General features: G+C 43.5%; 1 long non-coding RNA gene across 3 annotated transcripts; it reads right to left on the bottom strand.

Annotated features, from left to right (window-relative positions):
- Positions 1–1,848: 1,848 nt before the first annotated feature.
- LOC126051037 (uncharacterized) lies at positions 1,849–22,091 on the bottom strand. 3 transcript variants are annotated; one of them, XR_007509706.1, is made up of 3 exons: positions 21,983–22,091; positions 2,895–5,169; positions 1,849–2,400 (listed from the first exon to the last, which is right to left on the bottom strand). It is a non-coding gene; the product is annotated as an uncharacterized LOC126051037 (long non-coding RNA). The 3 variants fall into 3 exon arrangements; XR_007509705.1 differs by lacking the exon at positions 1,849–2,400 and having other exon boundaries at positions 2,454–5,016; positions 5,104–5,169; XR_007509704.1 differs by lacking the exon at positions 1,849–2,400 and having other exon boundaries at positions 2,454–5,169.
- Between the last annotated feature and the right edge of the window lie 23 nt (positions 22,092–22,114).

Below are 22,114 nucleotides of genomic sequence, written 5' to 3' on the forward strand. Positions count from 1 at the left end.
TTAGAGCTGCGAGGCTCAGCAGCGGGCTGAATCATTTCCTGAGCTATGTTTGCAATGCCTCATGTTAAAAAGAGAGTAGGGTAGGGGTGGGGGTGGGAAATAAAGCTAACGAGGAAATATTTTCTTCCAAAATAAGGGCTTTGCATGGCTCAGCAAGGTGCAGAGCAGCTGTTTCCAACTTCTTCTGAAGCACCATTGGCCAGGGCTGGTAGGTATCAGCTTGGAGAAACATCTGTCCCAATTAAGTTTCCTGATGTTACTCAGATAAATGTAGCCAATTTACCAGTGTGCTCAACTTCCCCCAAACTAGAAAGAAAATTACTAGGAATATACTACTCATAACCACGTGCTAGCTCTCCTGTGAGAAAAAGATGCATATAAATACACTATTCAGAATAATAAGCGGAGAGCAGAATTATTTCTGATGGAAGCAGTGCAGGGTGCAGTGTTGGGATCGGTGAGCAGCTGGGGGTGGAAGGTTTGGGGAGAGCTGGGACTGCACTGCGGGGCCAGGGGATGGAAATCTTGGACCTTTCCAAACCAGCAAGAGCAAGAGGACTGGGAAGGGTGAGTGGGTGGCTGGGGGAGACACTGGTCGTGTGCATGGAGCAGGGTCTGGGCTCACCAATCCCCAGCTGAGTCACGGCTCCCGCAAGCACAAGGCAGCCAGCAGCATCGCTGTGGTGTGAGCACACTTGGGGAGGACGGGAATCCTGCCCTGAATATGAAGTGTGAAATCCATGTCCAAAAAATTTTCAAATAGTGCATAATGTAAGTGTTTTATGGGTTTTCTAACCAGGGATCTAGCACTGAGAGCATTAAACTAAACATTAGGTGACTTAGCATGCTGTACAAGAAAGCCTGGGAAATGAGAAATGCGGGGATAGATTGCATTATTTATAGTTTCATTTTTTCCCCAGTTTTGAATGCCTAAGAAAGAACAAACGTATGCAGTGCTTAGAGGGGGACACAGTGTGGCCAGACTCTGCATTTGCAACGACTGCCTGCTATTCTTGCCTGGTCCTTTTACATGGATTTCTCCATCCAGCCTCTCACTAACTGCACTCCTGCAGCCAGAAATCCTGCCAACCCCACTCCGTGCCGGGCAGGAGCCCCAAGGCAGGGCATCACCTACTCCATCCTCCACCCCAGGAGCACTGAAGTGCTTTGGGAGCCACAGAAGCCAGCTTCCCCACATCAGAGAGCAGCCCCAGTCCTCTGCTGTTTGGAGGGTGTCAAAAGCCCCTGAATTCACCTTCAGCCTCGATGATGATCCAAAGCACTTGTCCGCTTCAGGTTCTTGCGACTGCTCGCGGACCCAAGGGCCTTGAGCAGGGTCATGGGGCTGGGAACATGGGGCTTTCCCGCAGCCTTGTAACAGCAGAAAGCAGGACCAAGCCATGCTGGAACTGTTTGACAACTCGTTACCTTGAAGGATGGCATTTTACTTCTATCCCAATGCTTTCTGCTAAAAAAAATAAATTATATATACACATGCATCAGGACTCAGAGCAGTGAAAACTGAAGCTAAGCAGTACCATTTGCCGCAGGGCTCTCAGTTCAGAGCATCCTGCTCTGTCTCAGCAATGTAATCAGTTGTTTGGGACATGAAGAGGCAGTCTCATGACGTGGAGGGGGTTGGAAAACATTAGCTAGCACTCCTGTCAGATCTTGCAGGGAGAGGCATGCTTTGCGTCTTCCTCAGAACCTAATTTAAAACACAAGGATGCATTGAAAAAAATCTGCTTTGGAAGATTTTAAAGAACAGCACGAACTAAAAAAGCAGCTGCCAAAATTAATTTCCAGCATTAAAAATCAGCACTGATGAGAGCCATCTTAGATCAAATAATTTATTTAGTAATTCCATGTAAACACTTCAGATTTACTAGCAAATACAATGCTTGCTGTTCTTTTAAATAGATCATTCAAAAAATAAGAATCTATTATTAATGGCAGGTTGACTAGAGATCTCCATACTACTGTACAATAAGGAATTTGTTTTCTAATGGATTTAACATCTCGATTTTTCTTGTTCTGCGTTTGCTTTACACAAAGCCCAAAGGACACACATTTGAACTGCTCCCTGACGATGCCACTGCGGACCGGGGTGTTTTGGGGAAGGTACGCAGGCAAATCCTCCCATCCTGGCATTGGTATAAGCTGATGTGAGAGTGGGATGGCAGAACTTGCGTGAACACTGTTCACAAACACACGCCTTTTCGGTCAGAAAACAGAAAATTAACGGTGGAGAACTTCTCTTTGGGATGTATAAAAGCAACGAACTCCATCGTTGGCATTTACTTATCAACACAGCAGTACACAAACACGTATCCACAGTCTCGGAAAAGCATCCTATGAGCTGGAGAAAGCAGTGGTTCTGAGGCTTGGTACACCAGTGCACTAAAACCAAAAGAATGATACCTTCTTACATAGTCAAATGAAAAATAAATATCTTTATTTTCTGCCTACTTTATTTCAGTTTTCAAATAAATTTTAAATAAATCTGTACAAAGTATACTGTTACAGTATATATTCGTAAGTTAACTGAAATGCCTAAGTGTAACAACACTACAATAAAGCAGTATAGATTGGCACATCTCTAATAAAGATTAACTTTTACACTCAAAAAATACCAACTCCCATGAAAACCCTTGATATATTTTTGGTATTTTTATGCAAGTTACGTTGCAAACATATTACAGACCAATTCTCCCCTGCCTTAAAAAGAAAATAATTTCTAAAGGTTTTTCAGAGAACGTGAACATCTTTATGCTGTTAAAGGGACACCATCAGGCTAAAAGAGAGAGAGAATAATTTAAAAAAAAAAAAAAAAGGCAAAAACTTTGGTCAAAAATTGGCAAGTTTTAGACCTTGTGCACTTTCACCCATCTCACCGAGCTCCGACTGCAGTCGGTGCCAGGGATGGCAGGACTGTGGCAGCACCGCCAGGCATCTTGCCTCTCGCTGGGACTGGAGAGACTCCTCGTAGTGGCTGGATTTCCACCCCGAGCCCCGGCTGCACGGATGCAAACTGCTGCGGGAATGTTTCCAGCCAAATTCCCAAATGAACAAGAAACGGTTTTTTTGCCCTTGAGATTAAAAAGGAATTAACACACATGCACTGGGGGTGAGTTTTGCTCCCCGCCCAAAACAAGAATCTAAAATTATCTGACAGTGTCCCTTTGCTCAAAATAAAGACTTCCGTACTATATAGATTAGATATTGAAGCAAACTTGTTCACAGGGTGAAAGAGCCAGGTACATTTCAAAATGCAAGTTTTCAAATCCAGCAGTTGTTAGATTCATGAGCTCTTGAAACCTCCTAGTATTTCGTTAAATAATTCCAAACTGGGAATTGGGGGATAAATATTACAGATTAAGAGTGAGAGTTTTCTCTCTTAATCTTTCCAATGGTATATTAAATCAATGTTTACACGCTGAAAGTTAATCTTACATTAGAATGTAATGCAATATTGGCTGCAACATAAACCTATAAATAAATCAACTACCATAGATTAAACTCTGTTAAATATTTCTAAGTTAATAAAATATTGACAGTATTATAAAATTACAGTATTTACAATAAGAAAAAATCTAGACTAATATATACCTTTAACAGATCTCTTCTCCAATTTGGGATTGCAACGGAATTATGAATATATGAACAATTTATTAGAAAGTTGCATTGCAATTATCATTTTTCCATTAGAGCTAGAGAGGGTAATCTATCACTGCCTTTGAAAAAAAAGTAAGTGACTTCTGATGGTGGGGTGTAGCTTTAGAGTACCAAACTGGTAACAGGAGTCCTCCGCAAGACGTCTGAAGATAATGTAGGACCAGCCTCAATTGCTCAGATTAAAGTTGTATTACAGAACTGCCAGCAATCAGAACCACCCAGGCTGCAAAAGGGGAGGAAAGGTAGTTTTCAGCTCAAAGTGCACAGCTGGAAGGGCTCCCCTCATTCTGGACTCCAACTAAGGCTGCAGGAGCTTCGATCTGCACTCAAAAACTGCAAAAACCTCAGCTTTTGGGTTCATTAGGAGGAAATTAGCTGCTGGTGCTCCTTAAAGGGACATAGTTAGGTTGCAGCTATGCCAAAAACACTCTTGCCAACCATGTACAATAAAACCAGGCTAGGCATTTGAGATCCTCTTTGGCTTGCTTTTTTGGGAGGTTGTGTCTTTTGGGTGTTGGGGCTGGGCTGTTTTTTTGGGTTTTTTTTTTGTTTTGTTTTGTTTTGGTTTTTTTTTTTTTTTATTTTGTTTGCTTGGGAGAAAAAAATTGGCTGGGACTGTGCAGTCAACTCATTTTCTATTCCTCACCAGCTTCTCTGTTTCTTGAGTATTAGCATAACGCTGTTGTGTTTGGGTCGCAAACACTTGCAGAAAAAAAAAGAAGGCTTCAACACTCCCAAGTCAATTTGTCTTGGTATAAACCAAAACTCTGAAAAAATGACCTAAAGCGATTCCCGTCATTAAAAAGCGCCAGCTGCTTTTGGGGTCCCAGACACCTAGCAATGTCCTTTTAAGGATCAGACCTTTTACTTGCCCTTTCTCCTAGCCTTGGAGGAAGAGTTTACAGCAAATTTAGGAAGGGCAACATTCAAATTCTCTCCCTCCTCCCCATGTCACACTTGCTTTCTAGCAGCAAATTAGAAAAAAATGGGGGGGGGAGAAAATAATTTTCAAGTTCCTTTCCCGCCCTTCCCTCCCCCAGTCCTGCTCACTGTAAAACAGAAATGGCATTTTTTAGTGAATATTTTTGGATAAATTATTTTCTCAGCCCCAAGCCTGAAGATGCTTGTGAGGGACCTACCCGTTGGCTTTGGAGAGGTCAAGCAATTTATGCATTTGCGGGGGTTCCTACCAGTTCCCGTAGTGGGCAGCCAGGAACACCTCTGTCCTTAAAAGCAGGCTTTAAAACGGTAAAAGAATAATTTGTAAACTTGGGTCTACGTTACCAACAGAAGGCTCTAGGTCCTGCGGGCTCCAGTTCCCAGAGATGCAGAGCAGGAAAACTAGAAAGAAAACTCGGTACCTTTCAATCACCTGCCGGTTTGTACTGGGGGGGAGCGGGGAACGAGAGAGACAAAATGACAACTGACCTTATAAACAAAGGTATGTTTAGGGCTTCTGGTTTCAGGAATAAACCGATATTTACTGGTAAAAGTCTGCCAAAAAACAAAAACAGAAACACAGGATTACTGGTAAATATTGGTTTATACGGATAAGTTAAAAAAAAAAAAAGAGTCATTGTGCTCCTGATCTCCATGTGCTCCTGGGCAGGAGCTGAGAACTGCCCTGTGGCATCCCTACACTCAGCGGCATCTTTGGCACCTGGACACCTCAAACCAGAAGCCTTGTGTTGAGAGGAAAGTCGTGTTTCTTTCCTTTACTCCCCTTAAACTACGCATTTCTTTCTGGATCACCCCCACCCCCCACCCTCCGCAAGGCTGGTCCTACAGGGGTTTCGCTCAGGGAATGGAAAGTCTTCTTCTGAAACTACTTGGAAATGAATTTGTACATAATATGGTATCTGATCACCAAGGCTGCTGGTGCCTGAGCCTCATCCGCTCCCTGAGATACCATAAAATATACAAGACTGAGTGTATATTTTAAATAAAGCATTTTCTTGTAAGTGGCATAAACCCATTCATTTTATTTACATGCTTATTTATTTCCAAAAATAGAGTTGGTCCACATTGGACAAGAGAAATCAAGAAGCCATACAGTAGAAGAGTTAAAGGTCCAACATTTAACCAAAGTACAATGAAATTCCAGAAGTCTGTGGCTGACTTGAACCACAGAAACATACACATGAGCCACACAGACATTTGTACATAGAGCATTATATTACCAATAATATTTGCAAACATGAGGTCAAGATGGCTAAAAACCCAGCAGAACTGAACCAGGGGTCATGGCTGAACAGAAGCGGGTGGTGAACAGCTGTCACTACTGCAGGGAAACACCACTCTCCAGAGATTTTGCTTCACTTTTTGTTTTTTCTTTAACTGAGAAAGTCCTAATTTTTCTGCCCTGGGGATCAAAATTGAGGACACGGTGAAAGCCAACCACACGTAGCTCCCTAAACGCACACCAAGCAGCTGGGCGATGTGCAGGCAGCATCACCCGCAGAGATGCCGGGGGTCTCGTACCCGTGAAGATGCAAGGAGCGCGAAACAGCGCGGATGCCAAACAGCACTGGCCACCCCCGGGGCTGGCTGTGCCGGGGCTGAGCTCTGCTCACAGGACAAAAGCCCAGCCTAAAAACCGTCGGGTGTGATGCCAAAGCAGGGCAAATCTGCAGGGCAGGACCCCCGTCCTGTCTGCCCGGACAGACTGACCCTGCCTGCTGCTACCTGGCCTTAAAGATCACCTGGAAAAGAAAAAGAGGTATTTATACCCTTGTAGTGTGCTGCGGGGAGTCTGAAAAGGGTCTGGATGGGTTTTGTCTCGAAAACAAGGATTTCCCTCCTTTGTCATGGGCAACTTTTGGCATTAGTAATTTCAGTCCCGTCTACCTTTTCTGGAAGACCACATATAATTCAGCCTGAACAGACCTATGGTATTAGAGGATGTCACACTGGACAGATGAGGGAAGTGATTTTTACTGAAACAGTTTAACTTTTACACATTTAAAATAAAAAAGCTCGGAGGCCTGATTCACAGCAGAAGCAAAAAAAGAAATGGAAAAGATGCATTATCTCTGTGTTATGGCCTGGTTTATCTTGGTATTTCCATGGACCTCACCGTGATAATACCTCAGTGTCTCTAAAGGATGGAAAAATAGATTTAAATCTGTATGTTCTCCTGCAGAGAATCACAGCAAGTAAAAGGGGGAAGACAGTTGTAACACTCCTGGTACTTCTACAAACAATCCCCTATACAGGGTAGAACCGCATTAAAAGGGTATAAATTAATTTTCCTTTTTCAAGTCATCTTTGACACTCACAATATTAAGCCTAGTCCAATGTGAATGCTAGTATAGAGCTAATTTACAGAATACCAATGATAATTATCTGTACCTAACAGGATTTAAAGGCAAGTATACTCAGTACATTTAGAAAAAAATACTATTACCAAAATGCCAGACCTTTGACAGCAGTTAAAACAGAAGCAGCCGTGCAGTTTTCTATGTGGACGGACAGCTTTTAGCACAAGTTGCTATTATCATCTGAGCCTGTAACAGACAACTTTATCTTCTGATTTGTCTTCTAGAATGTTTCTAATCTCAGATGTGAAATACATTTTTAAAAAGAGATGGGCCTGATCCCGTGCAGTTGGGTACATACAACACTCCCCAATGAAACTCAAAGCCCAAATTCCTAAAGAGAGAGCACAAGAGATTTTTTTCTTACATCAAATAGCTATCATGCAAGCATACCACAACATTTTTATATTAAGTACTTCAAAGTCAGCTGGTATAATTTAACTAGAAGTGAGCAATCTAATGAAATTAGTATTTCTAGGGGGAGGGGACAAAGGTTGTGCCAGTGACAACCACCAGATTACCAAGGGAAAACAGCACAGGGACACCGTGGGTGTTAATGAACTGTGTTACAGGCGAGTTCAAGCACAGCAGCCTCTCAGACCTTAGCGCCTAAATCTGTAATATGCAGTTATTTTCTACAGCAGTCTATACACCATCACTTCATTTGCTTTTGCTACCCAGAATCAGATATTCTTCTTCCTGAATGAGCAAATCACTTAAAGCCTAGCAATATTGTTGGAGCATTGAAAATTGCTTTTTTTTCCCTTGCCTGTTGCCTTGAATTTCCCAGGGTCAGACCCACCCCCCCCCCCCCCCGGCTTGCTCACAGTACCAGACCTTATCATGTCCTTCTGAATTTTCCAGTCATGGCCAGGCTGAAGTCACTTCTCTAGTATAAACCAACCGCTCTGCTCTTTCAGCTGTCAATTCTTATACTTAAACACTAACTCTAACCAAAAGCACTCGAGGTGCTTGCAGTTAACCTGCTCCTGTTGCAAAATCCAATGACTTATCGAAGCACTTACTCTTTGGTACCACCACCTACTGAAGACAGGTAAGGTGGGAGAAGCAAGGGTATTTGCCATGACTTCTAGACTTTTAAGAAGCCTAAAACTAAGCTAGAGCAGCAAAGGGTTGCTCTAGCTCATGTCAGTTAGCTATGGGTCCTCCTAGGTCTCTTGGGAAGAGAGGTTAACACAGGTCTGCACGTGCGTGCACACAGACATGGACAATCCTCCCTCAAGAACAGAGCTAGACAAGACCCGGAAAATGTTGACCAGACCTCTCTCCCTGCTCCTTCCCTTTCTGCCCATTGTCAAAACCAAAACCTTTTAGGTTTTTCTTGGTAAAAACAAAAAGAACCAGAACATATCCGCAACATTAGTTGCTGAGGCATGCTCTGGGATCTGGCAGACCTGCAAGTCAAGCTCAGGGTAGGAATTTGAACTGGGGGTGTCACATCACAGGAGAAATCTAGATGCCATGATACTCAGTATTCTGGACTTGTTTCTCCTCTTTGGTCAACCAGACTTTGCAGCCTGGATTTCAATGTGCTCACCAGAAAAGTTCAATGAAAATCAACCCTTCTCCACCTGGCAACTTTGGTTTTAACAAATTGGTGTTTTCTAGAGAAAACTCATTTGCTCAGAGGCCAAAGATCTACTCAGGACACAGACCTGGAAGCCTTCCATCACCATCTCCAACTAGAGTCTACCTTGTGCTGCCTAAGTGATCAACACCGGCTGCAACCAAAGACGGACTCCATGATATTTCACTTCTCATTACAAGCATAATGTTTTAATATCGTCTAGGAAGGCCTTGATAAAAACCTTTTAAAACACCCAAATAAAAATCAGTTGACACTCCATCTCCTGCTGTTAGTCAACATGTTCAAAGATTCTGGTAGATTACCCAGAAAACAAGACCAATCATAGAATCACAAAATGGTTTGGGTTGTAAGGGACCTTCAAAGACCACCTGGTCCAACCCTTTTTCTTTGCAGAAAGTATGTTGCATTCAACCTATCACATACTGAAGAGTTACAGCGCTTCTGTTTCTCCTTCTCAAACCAGAGTTCAGGGTTGCTGATCTGCAATTCCCAGTGCCCCGTTTAATACTTTAATTAAAAAATAATAATCCAACATTAGGATGTTATCTAGTCATGGAGAATACTAAGCTATTTTTTAACAGCCCTATTTTTGCTAGTAACTTAGCGTTTCAGTCTCAAGCTCTTTTAAAACTCCTAGGTACATCTGTTGCTCTTCCACTTGAATTTACTACTTTGCTCCAGCATCTCAACCTCAAATACTTGAGTTTCAGAGGGAGGCTCCTTATCTTTACCATCCAAAAGGACTAGGTGACATTAGGTAGGCTCTCAAACATGCCCTGTGCTCCAGCATGACAGAGAGAAGTCACTTAGAGTAGTACGAAGTAGTACAGAGAATTCAGCGTGTCTTCAGTCCCACATGCTCGGACTTTCTCCCCAGCCTTCTCTCTGATATACTCAGGATAGCACTTGCTCCCTCAGGCCCCCAGCTCTTCAAAGCCCGTCCTAAACTGCTTCATTTCCAGATCATGGATTACCTGCCGTACAGCATGGCTCTTTCAGTCTACTTTGCAAGAGTTGGACGTCTGTCTTTTGATGGAGTCTTGCTGGACTCCAGAAGTCCCTTCCTTTATAACTATTTTACTTTGTAACTTTATAACTATTTCACTTTGTAACTGATTTCTACTTCAGCTCTGAAGCTCCTTCATGACAGACCTCTGCCTAACTTGGACATCTGTAACCTTCCCAGGTATCGTGGGGCTGCTTTGACAAGTCTAAGGACTTTATTGTTCTGATCTTCTCCCCCACAGTTTTTTATAACACAAGACTCATTTTTAGTCCAGCACCTTCCACCCCTGAGGATGCTGAACCTGTAATTGTACTGTGGTCACTGCTATTTAATGACTCAATGGTAATTATATCTTGAACCAGTTCTTACATTTTAGTCCTAAATCAAGGCTAAGTCTATACCAGGCTGTTACAAGAAATGATCCTTTAAGTAAATCAAGATGTTTGTTCACCTAAATGTTAGCCAGCTCCTTCCCAAACAATCCAGCCAGATAGCATGGACATAATTGAATTTACTTCTTCTTACAGGTTTATGAAGACACGTGAGCCTGGTTTTCTCCCAAGCCCCATGAAATCCATAACCACCTTCTTGTCTGGAATAGAAAATTTCCTAATACCTCCGTGTCATTAAAATACGGGATTTATATCCAACATAAATTTGGCTGTGTGGTTGTCACTACTCCAATTTCCTCTCAGATTTTATGGCAACTTTTTAGATCTAGTGTTCCTTCACACCTTTATGACCTAGCACACCTATTCAGTATACCTTGATGGCAGATAATGCAGTATCTTACTGATTTTCATCACTCCCCCCAGCAGCTTTCAATCAGACCAGCTATGCCAAGGTCTTTTTACACCGCTGAGCAGTCTACAACAACTATTTTTGTTTCATGTTTCCATACTGGTATACAGGCATTTTTCTTGTTTGGACCACATGCCCGTTTCTTATCCCAATCTGCAGCCCCACAGCTGGTTGCTCCTCCCACGTACACAACTCTGGTCTCAACCTCCTCAGACCCCGCGCCGAAAAGTCGCCCCTTGCCCTCCAGGAGAAACGGGCACAGGTTTTTGCTCCCAACACTCCCATTCAGCGCCTTCGCCCAAGCCTTGACAGCCTCAGCCTTCTACCAGCACTGCATTCAGTCCATCCGCCCAAAACCCTGTCCACTTTCTGTGCCATCAGTCTAGGGACACTTTGGCTGAAGTGGAAACCAGCCCATGCTGCGAAATCATGACTCCTAACTTCACCTACTTATCATACCCTCTCTACCATTTTCCCAGGCTCGCATTAAGACTTCAGGAAGAGGGACCGGGATGTCCTAAATTCTGTCTTCTTCCCAGGCACCCAAATTTAGCTTCCTGAGTATGTCAGCTTCAAGGATAACAGCCTCAGGCTTGCCCCAAGCACTCTGGTATCTTCCAGGATCTACTTCTCCACTCAACAGGCAACTCGTCAGATGGATCTCCTAAGCATCGGGAGCAGAGCCTGTAATTTCCCATGACCAAATCCTCTGCCATCCAAACCTCCCAGAGCTACTTCCCCAGCTTTTGGAGGCATCTCCAGAACAGAGAACAATCCCTCAACCAAGGCTTTAGTATTAAATTATAAATTGCCCCTTTAATCCTGTCCAGTTGCAAGTCAAGTTTCCACAAATAAAAGGCAAGGCAGCCAGTGCTGAGGCGAGGATAGACCATGACCAGCTGCACATGATTTGATGCCATCTCTTCTCCACCAGCTCAGCAACTTTGGCCTCAAGATGTTTTCTAGAGCTTGGAGTGCCTCCACTTGTTGCGCTGTATAGTATTTTATCACAAGATAATAACTTGTAAAGTGTGTCCTCTCTGCACTCGTGTGTGCAGTTCCTAGTGCAATTAAGCCAATGTTCTTCAATTCCCATAATTAAGCTAGGATTTTTACTTTATGACCATATAAGTCCATCTTTAAACTAAAAATAGACTGACTGTTAATGGATTCTTCTTTTAATTACTTTAAACCACCAATTAGAGACATTCATTGGACAAGATAAGTTACATATGGCCTTGCAGAAGCCTGCAAGGATTAATTTACCAGGACTTTTATTGACAGTTGCAGCTCAGAAGCCAACTTTTTTTTTTTTTTAAAGATCAAATGAGCCTCTGAACACAGCACTGTCAAAAGACCTATCCACAAACCAAACTGTTTGCATGCATGGAAGCAGAGATGACAATTACATGAATTTGCAGTGCTTAGTTCAGAATTATTAATGCCAGAAAATAATTCAAAGCCTCTAGTCCCTATTTTGCTCAGAGACCTGCCTGGTTGCCCTTCAGCAGCCCCTGGCAACAGTGATCCTACCATCATTTATTATTTAAATAAAATAATCTCTTTAATAAAAAGAAATTTTGACCCCATTTATAACTCTGTACCTGACAAGACACTGGCTTCTTTTCTTCACTTCTGGTGCTGCTCAAACAACATTTTTCTTAAGTTGACCTGCCCACACAGCTTCTGATAAGCCAATGCTACATTGCCAGCTCTCCTCAGCATCACTTGAGTGGGAGGTTTAAATACCAGATTTCACAAAATCCTTTATCCATGCTTCCTAGCCCCGACATTTCTTGAAGTATTGACAGATCAGCAAGCCTTTGCAGTTCACCTAGAAGTGAGACAGCTGGACCTGCTTCTGCTGGACTGACACAGAAGAGCTGGCCCTTGAAGACCCAGCACCCACCTCTTGACCCCCAGGTGAGTCTTGAGGAGTCTGGACCAGCTGACGCCGACGTGCTGATGCATGCTCCCAAGTTGCTGCTGGTTTAAGCTCCTCTGCCCGCACTAAGCGCCCGAGCAAAAGGCAAGCCCAGGAAAAGCAAGTTCCAAACCTCAGGAGACTACAGGCAATAAGGCCGGCAGCTTGCATTGGACTCACAAACTACTGTTCAACCAGGACAGAACACAGAGAAATAAAACTTGTTCGCTAGTGAGACACTACAGCAAGCCCAACCAGTGGGAGAGAAAGGCACTCAAACCAACGTGGCTAACCTTCAAATGACAGCACTGCTCTGAGATGTCCTATCCAGACAGGTCCTGCCCAAGATGCACAAACACTGTCCTGCATGCTGGTACATGACAGCATGCCTTTCTACCCTGAGTTACAAGAACAAAACCCACCCTGCTCTTTGACAGGGCTAACATACCAGCTGGAGGGCAGAGCAGATATGATGAGCACCTGGTGCTTTGAGCTCAAGTCACACATCAAGACATTCACCAACAACAGAAAAGAACGCCACCGCTCATTTTCTCCACCCTCAACTCCTAGCAATATAAATTACCCCGGCATGTACCTTATAGAGACTTAGCCTCCTCCAGCTGCTGTATGAAGCCTGCAGCTTCATCTCAGCACTGGCCACAACAGCACAGCTGATGACACAGAGGAACTGAAAACACGCTGGAGCAGCAGAGACCCTGCAGCTCACATGTCCTCACATGCCAGCCCCGAAGTCCCCTGTGCCTGTGCTGGCCCACCTTACAGCAACTGCGCATCGGTCCAGTGGGATGATGAGATGTCTCTGAGATCCCAGGCTCAGCTCCCAGACCTTCCCGCAAGCATGACAGTGCACCTCACAGTCAAAACCACTGATGTGCATCAGCGAGACACGATCGCTTGCACCAAGACAGTCACCCACGGGGGCTGCTGCATGGTCTCTGCACCATGTCCAGCACAAAATCCAGACTCGCTGGGGTCAACATGGTCATGGGGATTCAGATGCTGTTTGCAAACCACCTTTACGAGCAGCTCTCCGTAGAAATCAACAAGCTGACCAGGATGACATTTCAATGTGTAGAGGTTTTTCCCTGAAAAGCTGTCTGAATCTCTCCAAGGCATGCACTTTGCCTTCCCGGCAGCACGTAGTGGATCAGCTCCCACAACAGCCACCTCCCTCCAAGGTCTCACTAGTCAAGAGGGGCACATCCTTCTGTGCTGCAGATGTAACTCCACACCTCTCACCTCTCCGATCTGCGACAGAAAGAATGAAGCTTTTCTTTGCTTCCTGCATATTTCAAGATAGTGTTTCAAGAAAAAAACCCTTCTGCGCCACAGCCAGGAAGGCTCAGCACAAACTCCCTCTGTCAGCGTTGCAGCTAGTCCTCTTTTCACTTCAGCCTCCTACGTGGCCTAAGCCTAAGAAAAGGCTAAGGTATGTATTTTTGCAAAGCTAACATCAGGATGGACAGCAAACTAACTGATGACCAGCAAAGCCAAAGAATTACCTGAATTAAGACCGAGTTATGTGCTGGGGAGATCCAGAAGATGCCCATTCAAAGCAAGCGCCCTCACACCTGATGGCTGATCCAGAAAGGAGCAGAAGTACGCCGCATGTCGTGAACCTGAGCCTCAAGACAATGAGGTGCAAAAATGGCCAACCATCTACACAGGCAGTCTCCTGTTTTATCTAGGGCTACGTCTACACGAGCAATCAGTACAGAGCCAAGTTCGACAGCAAAGGAGTCACTGCTCAGGACCCAATGGTCACGTTATCTGTGTTTCAGGGATTTTACTCCCCCATGAGCTTTAGCTTGGTCTGACGGACCTAATGCCAACCAGTTGGTAGAACTCATCTTTTGGCTCAGTTAAACCCCAAACGAATCAGGTCATGTGCTCTGAGACTGCTCCACAATAAAACCAAGGTATGTTATGCAGGGACGGCACAACATTTCGCTGCAGAAGTGTACACCCGACCTGAGCTGCAAAGCTACTGCAGACACCACCCCGGCCCCGGGGATGTCTGGCGCGGGGTCCTGGTCACCCAAAATGAGACAATACCCACACGTAGGCAAAACCTACAGCCAGCCTGAGCAGGGCTCCATCTTGGCTGGACATGCTGCCTTCCAGAGCAAAAGGCTCAGGACAAGATCCCCTCTCCAGGTGAAGGAGCACCAGCGGTATCGATCCCCAGAAGGACAGTGAAGCATTGTTCAGGGATATTCAGCCATTCGCTCTGTCTTGTTTTAATCAGTCAACACTCAAAAGAGAGACAGCAGGGCCAGAAGTCCTCTATCTTTATCTTTTCTCACTTAATCTCCAGCTGACATTTTTCCCTGAAAACATGCTTCATTCCTTGCCGTATGAATTAAACTCTCCCTCTTCTGTGACATTTTGCCTCAAACAGGCTACACAACTGTTTACTACTTGCACAGAGGCAGGCGTGACATGCTCCGACTCTCCCAAAACCCATGACTGCACGTCTGGCTTCAGCCACGTACAGACACCAAATTGTAGAGATGGGACCAGCAGAACTACCCCAGCTGGGGAGTTCAGTCCCACGCCCCCGCCACCCCTGGGATCAGCTGCCCAACACCCCTCAGTTGTCTGCAGCAAAGGGTCTGCCAGAGATGCTGTCATCTGGCTCTTGGGTGCTTCTCCGCAAGTGGCATCACCTACCCTCCATCCTGAACACCAGTTCAGATGCTGAAGCACTCGAATGGTGCCCAAGGCAGAACTCGGCTGTCCACCTCTGCCAGCCCACCCCTCCCACCTTGCTCTGAAAGGCTTTTCCCACCCTCCAGATGGACAACATCCCCTCTGCTGTGACCGCTGGGAGCTTCTCCCCCAGGACAAACTCTTTTCACCCGGGCTGGTACCTGCCTGAGTCCACCGGCTCAGGAAAGGTCTTCATTAGCGACAAAGGCACCATACCTCCCTGCAGGAGTGCAGGTCCGAATGCAAACCTGCTCATTCTTTCCCTTCCAATGTACTTCTCCAGCAGCAACTTTTACGCCATCCAAATTGCAATAAAATATCCAGTATAACATTGCAGAAGTAACTCTGTGAACCCCTAAAAATGGATGATTTGGCATTTACTTCTCTCTGCTATCTACAGCTGGTCAGACCTGCATTAATGACAAGCAATGCACGGCCCAGTAAAGTCTCGTAGCCTATTTGTATTCGGCTGACTTTCCCCCAGACTGTAGTGCTGCTAAAACACAGTCCCATGGGGAACCAAAATGCTTTGAAAAGGTAGAAGGTAAAAAAGAAGGACAGGCAGGCTAAGAGAAACTCCCAGAGCAGACCCAAGACTGTCTAGCATGAATGGGAGACAGCATCGCTGATGGGAGCAGAGCAGGCAGCCCGGCTCTGGCAGAGGAACTTCTGCTACCACCAGAAAGGAGCATCCTTCCTGTGCCATCAGACCATCACCCTCAGTAATTTCAACACGAAAGATCCCACTTCAGGAAAAAAAAAAAAAAAAAAAAGCCATGAACTTCAGGCCAAAGATTAGGCTCTGGTTAAAACAGGCTTTTAGAAAAGGTTATCATTTTGAAAGTCCATTTAGATTAACCTTAACTAGCTTTAAACTATATATATGTACCTCCTTGCCACGCTTGCAACCCACACACAACATTTTGCGGTGCCAGCGAGCTAAATCATGTGCAAGTGAGCAGAGTAAAAGGAACCACAGGCTTGAAAAAAAGCTCTGGGCTGAAATTATCTTTCATTGTTGCAAGTGGCACAGGAGATAGCAACAGCAGAAGGAATCAAGAATAAAAATGGAACTCGCTTGTTTACCTTGTCGGTTTTGTCAAAACATTTTGACAACACTTTGCATGCAGCCCGCATCTCTGTTCTGCTACCAAAAATTCAGATCCTTTCACCTATCTGCACGCATTATAGAAAAAAGCCAAGAAGAGTAAAACTTTTAGGGAGAGAAGTGCATGTGCAAAAAGTACAAAGCCCAGCACGAGAACTTAAAACTACGGTGGACTCTTCTTCCACATAGTCCCAACACCGACACGAACAGTGACCCTTCAATTACACAAGCTGAGTTAACAAGGAGCAGGCAGCCAGCAGAGGAGGATAGTAAGAAAATAAAAGGAAAGTTTGGGCAAGCCTGACAAAAATCAAAGACAAAAAAAAAAAAGGGAAAAAAAAAAAAAAAAAAGGTGCAAACGTGGATTTTAAATTTGTGATCAAAAAATAAAATCTTCTTGACGGTGTCATTTTAACAGAGAAACTCTCCAGCACTTTAGGCAGAGCCCTACCTCTCAAAAAGCAATCCAAGCCGGTAAGAGCAGCAGGTTTTTGAATGAGCAAATTGCACAGCCGTGGAAGCATTTGCTTTTGCTGCGTTCTTTCCAACTCACCTAAGAGAGACTCATTTTCTACCCTTTGGACTAGCAAACCCCAGGAAATTGGTTGGTTCTAGTTATACTTTGAGTTTTCGTGTTTCATGAGAGCCCCCAAAATGTAAACCTGTTTTAGCATTCTTGTACATTAATGTCAGGATTCTCCACTTCTAGCTCCCACAACTTCTGCCACAGACAAGTCAATCAGATTTGGTATATGCCCTGGAAAGGGAAATGGGAGGTCTGGGTTTAAAGCAAACAAGCAAACAAAAAATAATTATGTCAGTACTCTGCAAGGTGTTGGATCCAAACTCGGTGGATCTGCTGAAGTCTTCAATCCAAAACACTCGGTAATTTTACTTAAACAAAATTAAAAAAACCCAAACCTTAACCTGTTGAACTTAGAGAAAAGAAGAAAGTGGCAGACCTTTGAAGAAGGGAGACAAAGTGTGTGGGTGCAAAAACATAAAGTGCCGTAGTTCACCACCTTAGAAGTTATCAGAGTTTTGCTTTGTTTGGTTTTGTTTTTCTTAAGTGCCAGGGAAGCGCGATTCCCAAAGGGTGGCTTTAGAGTTTACGGGCACCAAGGTGGAAGCATGAAGTGAAGACATGCCAAAAACATCAGGTTTTCATAAACCCTTCTTGAAAAAGTGCACCATGTTTTTAGTAAAAATGCATATCTACCAAATCTCCACTGACCACGGGCCACTTGCGTACACATCAATTTGCAGCATCAATGCTGAAATTTTTGCCTTCTCCTTCCACCCACCTCCCCAATTTTTTTCCTTGGGAGACATACAGCGCCACTGCATTAGAACGTACAAGAAATGAAAACAGTGAGTACGACTGATATAGATCCATTGACTTTTTATTACAAATGTACTTGATCACTTGGCTTCAAAAAAGTTTAAATCAACCCCTATTTTCTGTATGCCAGTACAAAGTAAAATCTATTTTACAAATTAAATACCTAAAAATTTGACAAAAATATTAAAGTTTGATGGAAAAAACAGTTATAAAAATCTTAAATCCCCTTTTAAGAAGGTAAGAGATAACATCCCCTCCCAACCCCCACAGTCCTGTTATACAATATTAATAGTCATTTTTTTAGAATAGGTAGGTATGTTATATCTTGCTGTTAGCATACAAGTCACTCTAATAGCTTTATCTGTATATACTCCAGTTAGTGCATGAATGCCATCTGATTGAATATAATCAACTATCTTTAACTGATCCCTAATTTACATTTCATAGCTTGCATAGTTTGAAGGGACAAAGGTTATACTACAGCTAATCGTAAAAAAAGGTGGTTACAGTGCTATTTTTAAAGGCAACAAAGTAATTGCTCCCCCCAAAAAAAGAAGTTATCAGTCGGCTCTGAGCAGGGGTTAAAATCACCGGCAGCTTTTCTGCCTCACTCCACGGACCGGACGGTCTCTGCCTCGCACCCGCTGCAGCCCCCTGCACTTTACAACAGTCAAGTTACAGGTTGCAAACTGCTCCTCAGCGAGCGCTACACTGAGCACATTTCAACCCCTGCAAGGGATACGCAAGAAAGTGACACTGTCGAGTAGTTTTTTTGGTTTTGTGGTTGGTTTTTTTTTTTTCCTTTTTCCTTTTTTTTTAAATTGAATTTTCCAAAAAAGCTCTCCACCGCATATGGGTACGCCTCGCTGGAAGCTCAGCGTCCTGCCCGCACCCCAGAGCTGAGGCTGTGCCCACTGGCACGGCTGCCCCGCGGCTCCTGCCCGGCGAAGCCCTGACCCTCGCGGCCGCCACTGGCCTCAGAGCCAACGCCAGGTCGGGTTCAGCCAGTCCCCTCCTGCTCCTGGGCAGCGGGAGGGCTGCCCCTCGCAGCGCACCGTGAGCGGGACCACGAAAAAGAGCCAGGAATCAACGGCAGCTCGTTCTGGTTCTGTTTTTTTTCTTTTTCATTTAACTCCTCAGCCACAGAACAATTTTACTTTTTTTTTTTTTTAAAGAAAAAAAATAGTAATAAGGACTTTGATTTTGGAGGACGTTTCTCTGTTAGCAAAAAACCACTTAAAGGGTGGTTGTGTTTCAATGGTAAATTACTTGACAGTGTCCCTTTAACTTAAAAATGAAATAATGTCAGTATTGCAATGAATTTCAAGTTTTCTTGCACGTAGTCATTATAAAGTAGTTTTTATGATGCTCTTGGACCTATTCTACAAGACATTTAAAAGCATATCATCAAGGAAAATATAAGGCATACTTCTCAGGAATTAGATAGCTTGGCACATTTGAGCATACTGTCTTTTTTTAAAACAACACATATGGTCAAATATACCTTTCTTCTTCTAACATTAAACAGGGTTTTCTGTACTTTGTTTTAAATACTGAGATATTAGAGCCTTGGTAAAGTACCGAGCACCTCCGGGAAAAAAAAAAAAAAGAGCAAAAAAATAAATCAAAACATAAACAAAACCAGAAGCTAAATCCCACGAACCTTTACAGTCATTTTTGTCTTTCATTACCATCATTCATCAAGTCCTAGAACATGCATAACGTGCGTTAAAAGAAGAAAAAAAAAACCACCCCAAAACCAACGAAACAACGCAGAGAAGAAAACCAAAACCAGACAAAAACTGACCACGAGGTCTCGGACACTGTTCACAAAACTGCCAGTGGGCTGTTACAGGCTGTACTGGTCTGACCGGAACCATGCGGCCCGTGCGCTTCTCAGGTCAGCCGGATCCCGGGCAGGATCCGGGCGGCGTGGGTGAGGAAGACCGCGGGGAGCAGCCTGCCTCGTTAGCGATGCTCCCAGGAGCCGGGAGGGTACGGAAGGCCACTCTGCTGTGCTCTCATCGCCTCCCACTACTTATTGCTGGGAACACGATGCAGCAGCGTGGAACTACGAGCACTGGACCACGTCCGCCGGCAGCGCGACAACTTTTGGGAGGGGAGTGAACAGCAGGACCGAGACAATCAATCAAGTAGCAAAACCAAAGCAATTAATTTCCTAACTACGTCTAGCAGCATGGAGAACGCAGTCCCGCACACATCACAGTTGAAGCACAATAATCGATGGAACTGCCCATCCAGACCCTCCGATTCAAAAGCAGGTTATCAGACAAATGTTTACATGCAATTGAGAACCATTTCAAATGTCACATTACGCACTCCGAAAGCTTATTTTACTACTGGGAAATAGGAAAGTGCACATTAAAGCAATTTTAAACATTTCCAGTGATTGTTTAAAAGAAACAGAAACACCTCACTACCGGCATCATCTCGTATTTAACTTTCTGTGAACACTAACAGCAAACTTCTTCAAAGGGAAAGAATGCATGGTACAATGGAAACAGCTTGTTTTGACACTTACAGTACATCTCAAAAAAAAAAAAAAAGGGAATTATCATTTCAAATGGGAATAAAAAGACAACAGGAAATAAAATTCTTTAAAACAAGCTTTTTTTTTTTTTTCCCCACCCTTCCAAAACTCCATCCTCGACCATCAGTAAAGAAGCGCAGGCAGCTCCTGCTCGCACAGGTGGTGCCTTCTACGCGCAGCAGCTAGGTCTACCAGACGGCTAACTTTGCCAAAAGCATTAAGAAAAACGATTGCATCCCAAAAAAACTTCCGAGTGCAACAAGATCCTAGTTTCTCTAAAATGCTGTCTACTGAATTCCGGCCAAGAAAAGAAAAGAAAAGAAAAGTTTTGTTTTCACTGTTTAAGGCATCTTTTTTTTTTTTTTTATAACGTTTTCTCTTCACTCATAATGATGATAGTCATGCAGCAGTTTAATGATAAAAATATATTAATATTTCACTATACAGCAGCAAGAAGTTAGTCAATTAAAAGCACACCAACTTTTTTTAAAAGGAAAAAAACACACAAACCAACAAAAACAACCTGTAAAAGTCTATTATTATTCTTCTTATTATTACAAATTATTTCAATTTGGAGAACACACCTGGACAGATTAGCGTTCTAACAAATCTGCATTTCCCTACCCTAGGCTTCGACCAGAGCCCGCGAGCGCGTGCGCCGGCGAGGAGGCTGGGACGGGGAAGGAAGGGGCATGGCTAGGCTCGCCAGGTATGTAGCCAGTAATAACTAGCACCACAGCTACATGGAAATCCGTTACAGACACACACCGGCTTGGCTTTCACTTTTAAACGAAACTCCAAACCCCATGGCTCAGTAGGATTACTCTGCAATTACGTCGCACTGATTTCTAACAGGCCTACAGAAGTTAACGGCACTGGCAAGGATCAAAGCATGGGTTCGGACCTCTCACGAGTTTAGGAGACACTGCTAGTGCCAGTGGCGACACCGAAAGACTCGCTACCTGCTGTCCAAAACCAGGTTGACTGGAAACCGCTGCACGTCAGGTTAAGTACTTTAGGTACACAGAATAAAAAAAATATATTATGAACAATACAAGTACATCTCATATACACAATAATGACAATACGCCTACTCAGTTGTAAACCAAACAGGTGCAGAAAAAAATATTACGGGAGGAAATTCTTTACTTTTCTTTTTTTTTCTCTCTCTCTCTCTTTTTTTTTCCTTTTCCTCTTTTCTTTTTTTTTTTTTTTTTTTTTTACTATTTGAATAACTTTGGTTCAAACGTAAAAATCACAAGTTAGCAAATTTCATTTAAATGCCTTTTTTAATAATTTTTCTTCATGTTCACAGAAGTTTCACTGACCATTTTTATATGTTTAAGGTCCAGATGCAATGCATATTGTATAAAAGAGAGCACTTATTGTTTACCTTGCATGAATTAAACCTACGTACCTTTTAACTCTACAAACTTCTGCATAACATTTAGACAAAGCTCAGACACACAGCATGCCTAGCCCTCATATATATATACACATCTCTAATCACAGGTATATAGGGTGTCAAATATACTATAGTAACCTCCATGTAAGGTTCGAAATTTGGTAACAAAATGAGAAGAAAAAACTAAAAATATTATTTTACGTGTTCTAAAATATCTCTTTTTTTTTTGTGCTAAAGTCAAATGTTAGCTCAACATGAAAAGGACTTTTTTTTTTTATATAATTCAGCAATATTATAATCTTGACCATTTTTGCAAACACTTTTAATAATAATAGCTTAAACGTGTACAAAAGTTCTTGGTTAATTAGGGAAATAAACACTCAGTTCTTTATATTTTTAATCAAGTAGGAAACACAGTTCATATATAATGTTATTACTTTTTTTGACTTTTTTTTTTTCTGTGTGTTTTTTTTTTTTTGTTTTGTTTTGTTTTGTTTTAGCAGCTGCTTACTGTTTGATACGGTGGGTAAAGTGGAGGAACATCCAGCGATGGGTGGCGGGTCGGAGGCGCTGCTGCCGGGCGGCGGGGGGCGCCGGGCGGGCGGCGCGGCCGGGGGGGGCGCCGGGCAGCGGGGAGGGCTCC

This window comes from Accipiter gentilis, chromosome 26 (genome assembly GCF_929443795.1).
Source record: "Accipiter gentilis chromosome 26, bAccGen1.1, whole genome shotgun sequence".
In the NCBI taxonomy this organism is placed as follows: Eukaryota; Metazoa; Chordata; class Aves; order Accipitriformes; family Accipitridae; genus Astur; species Astur gentilis.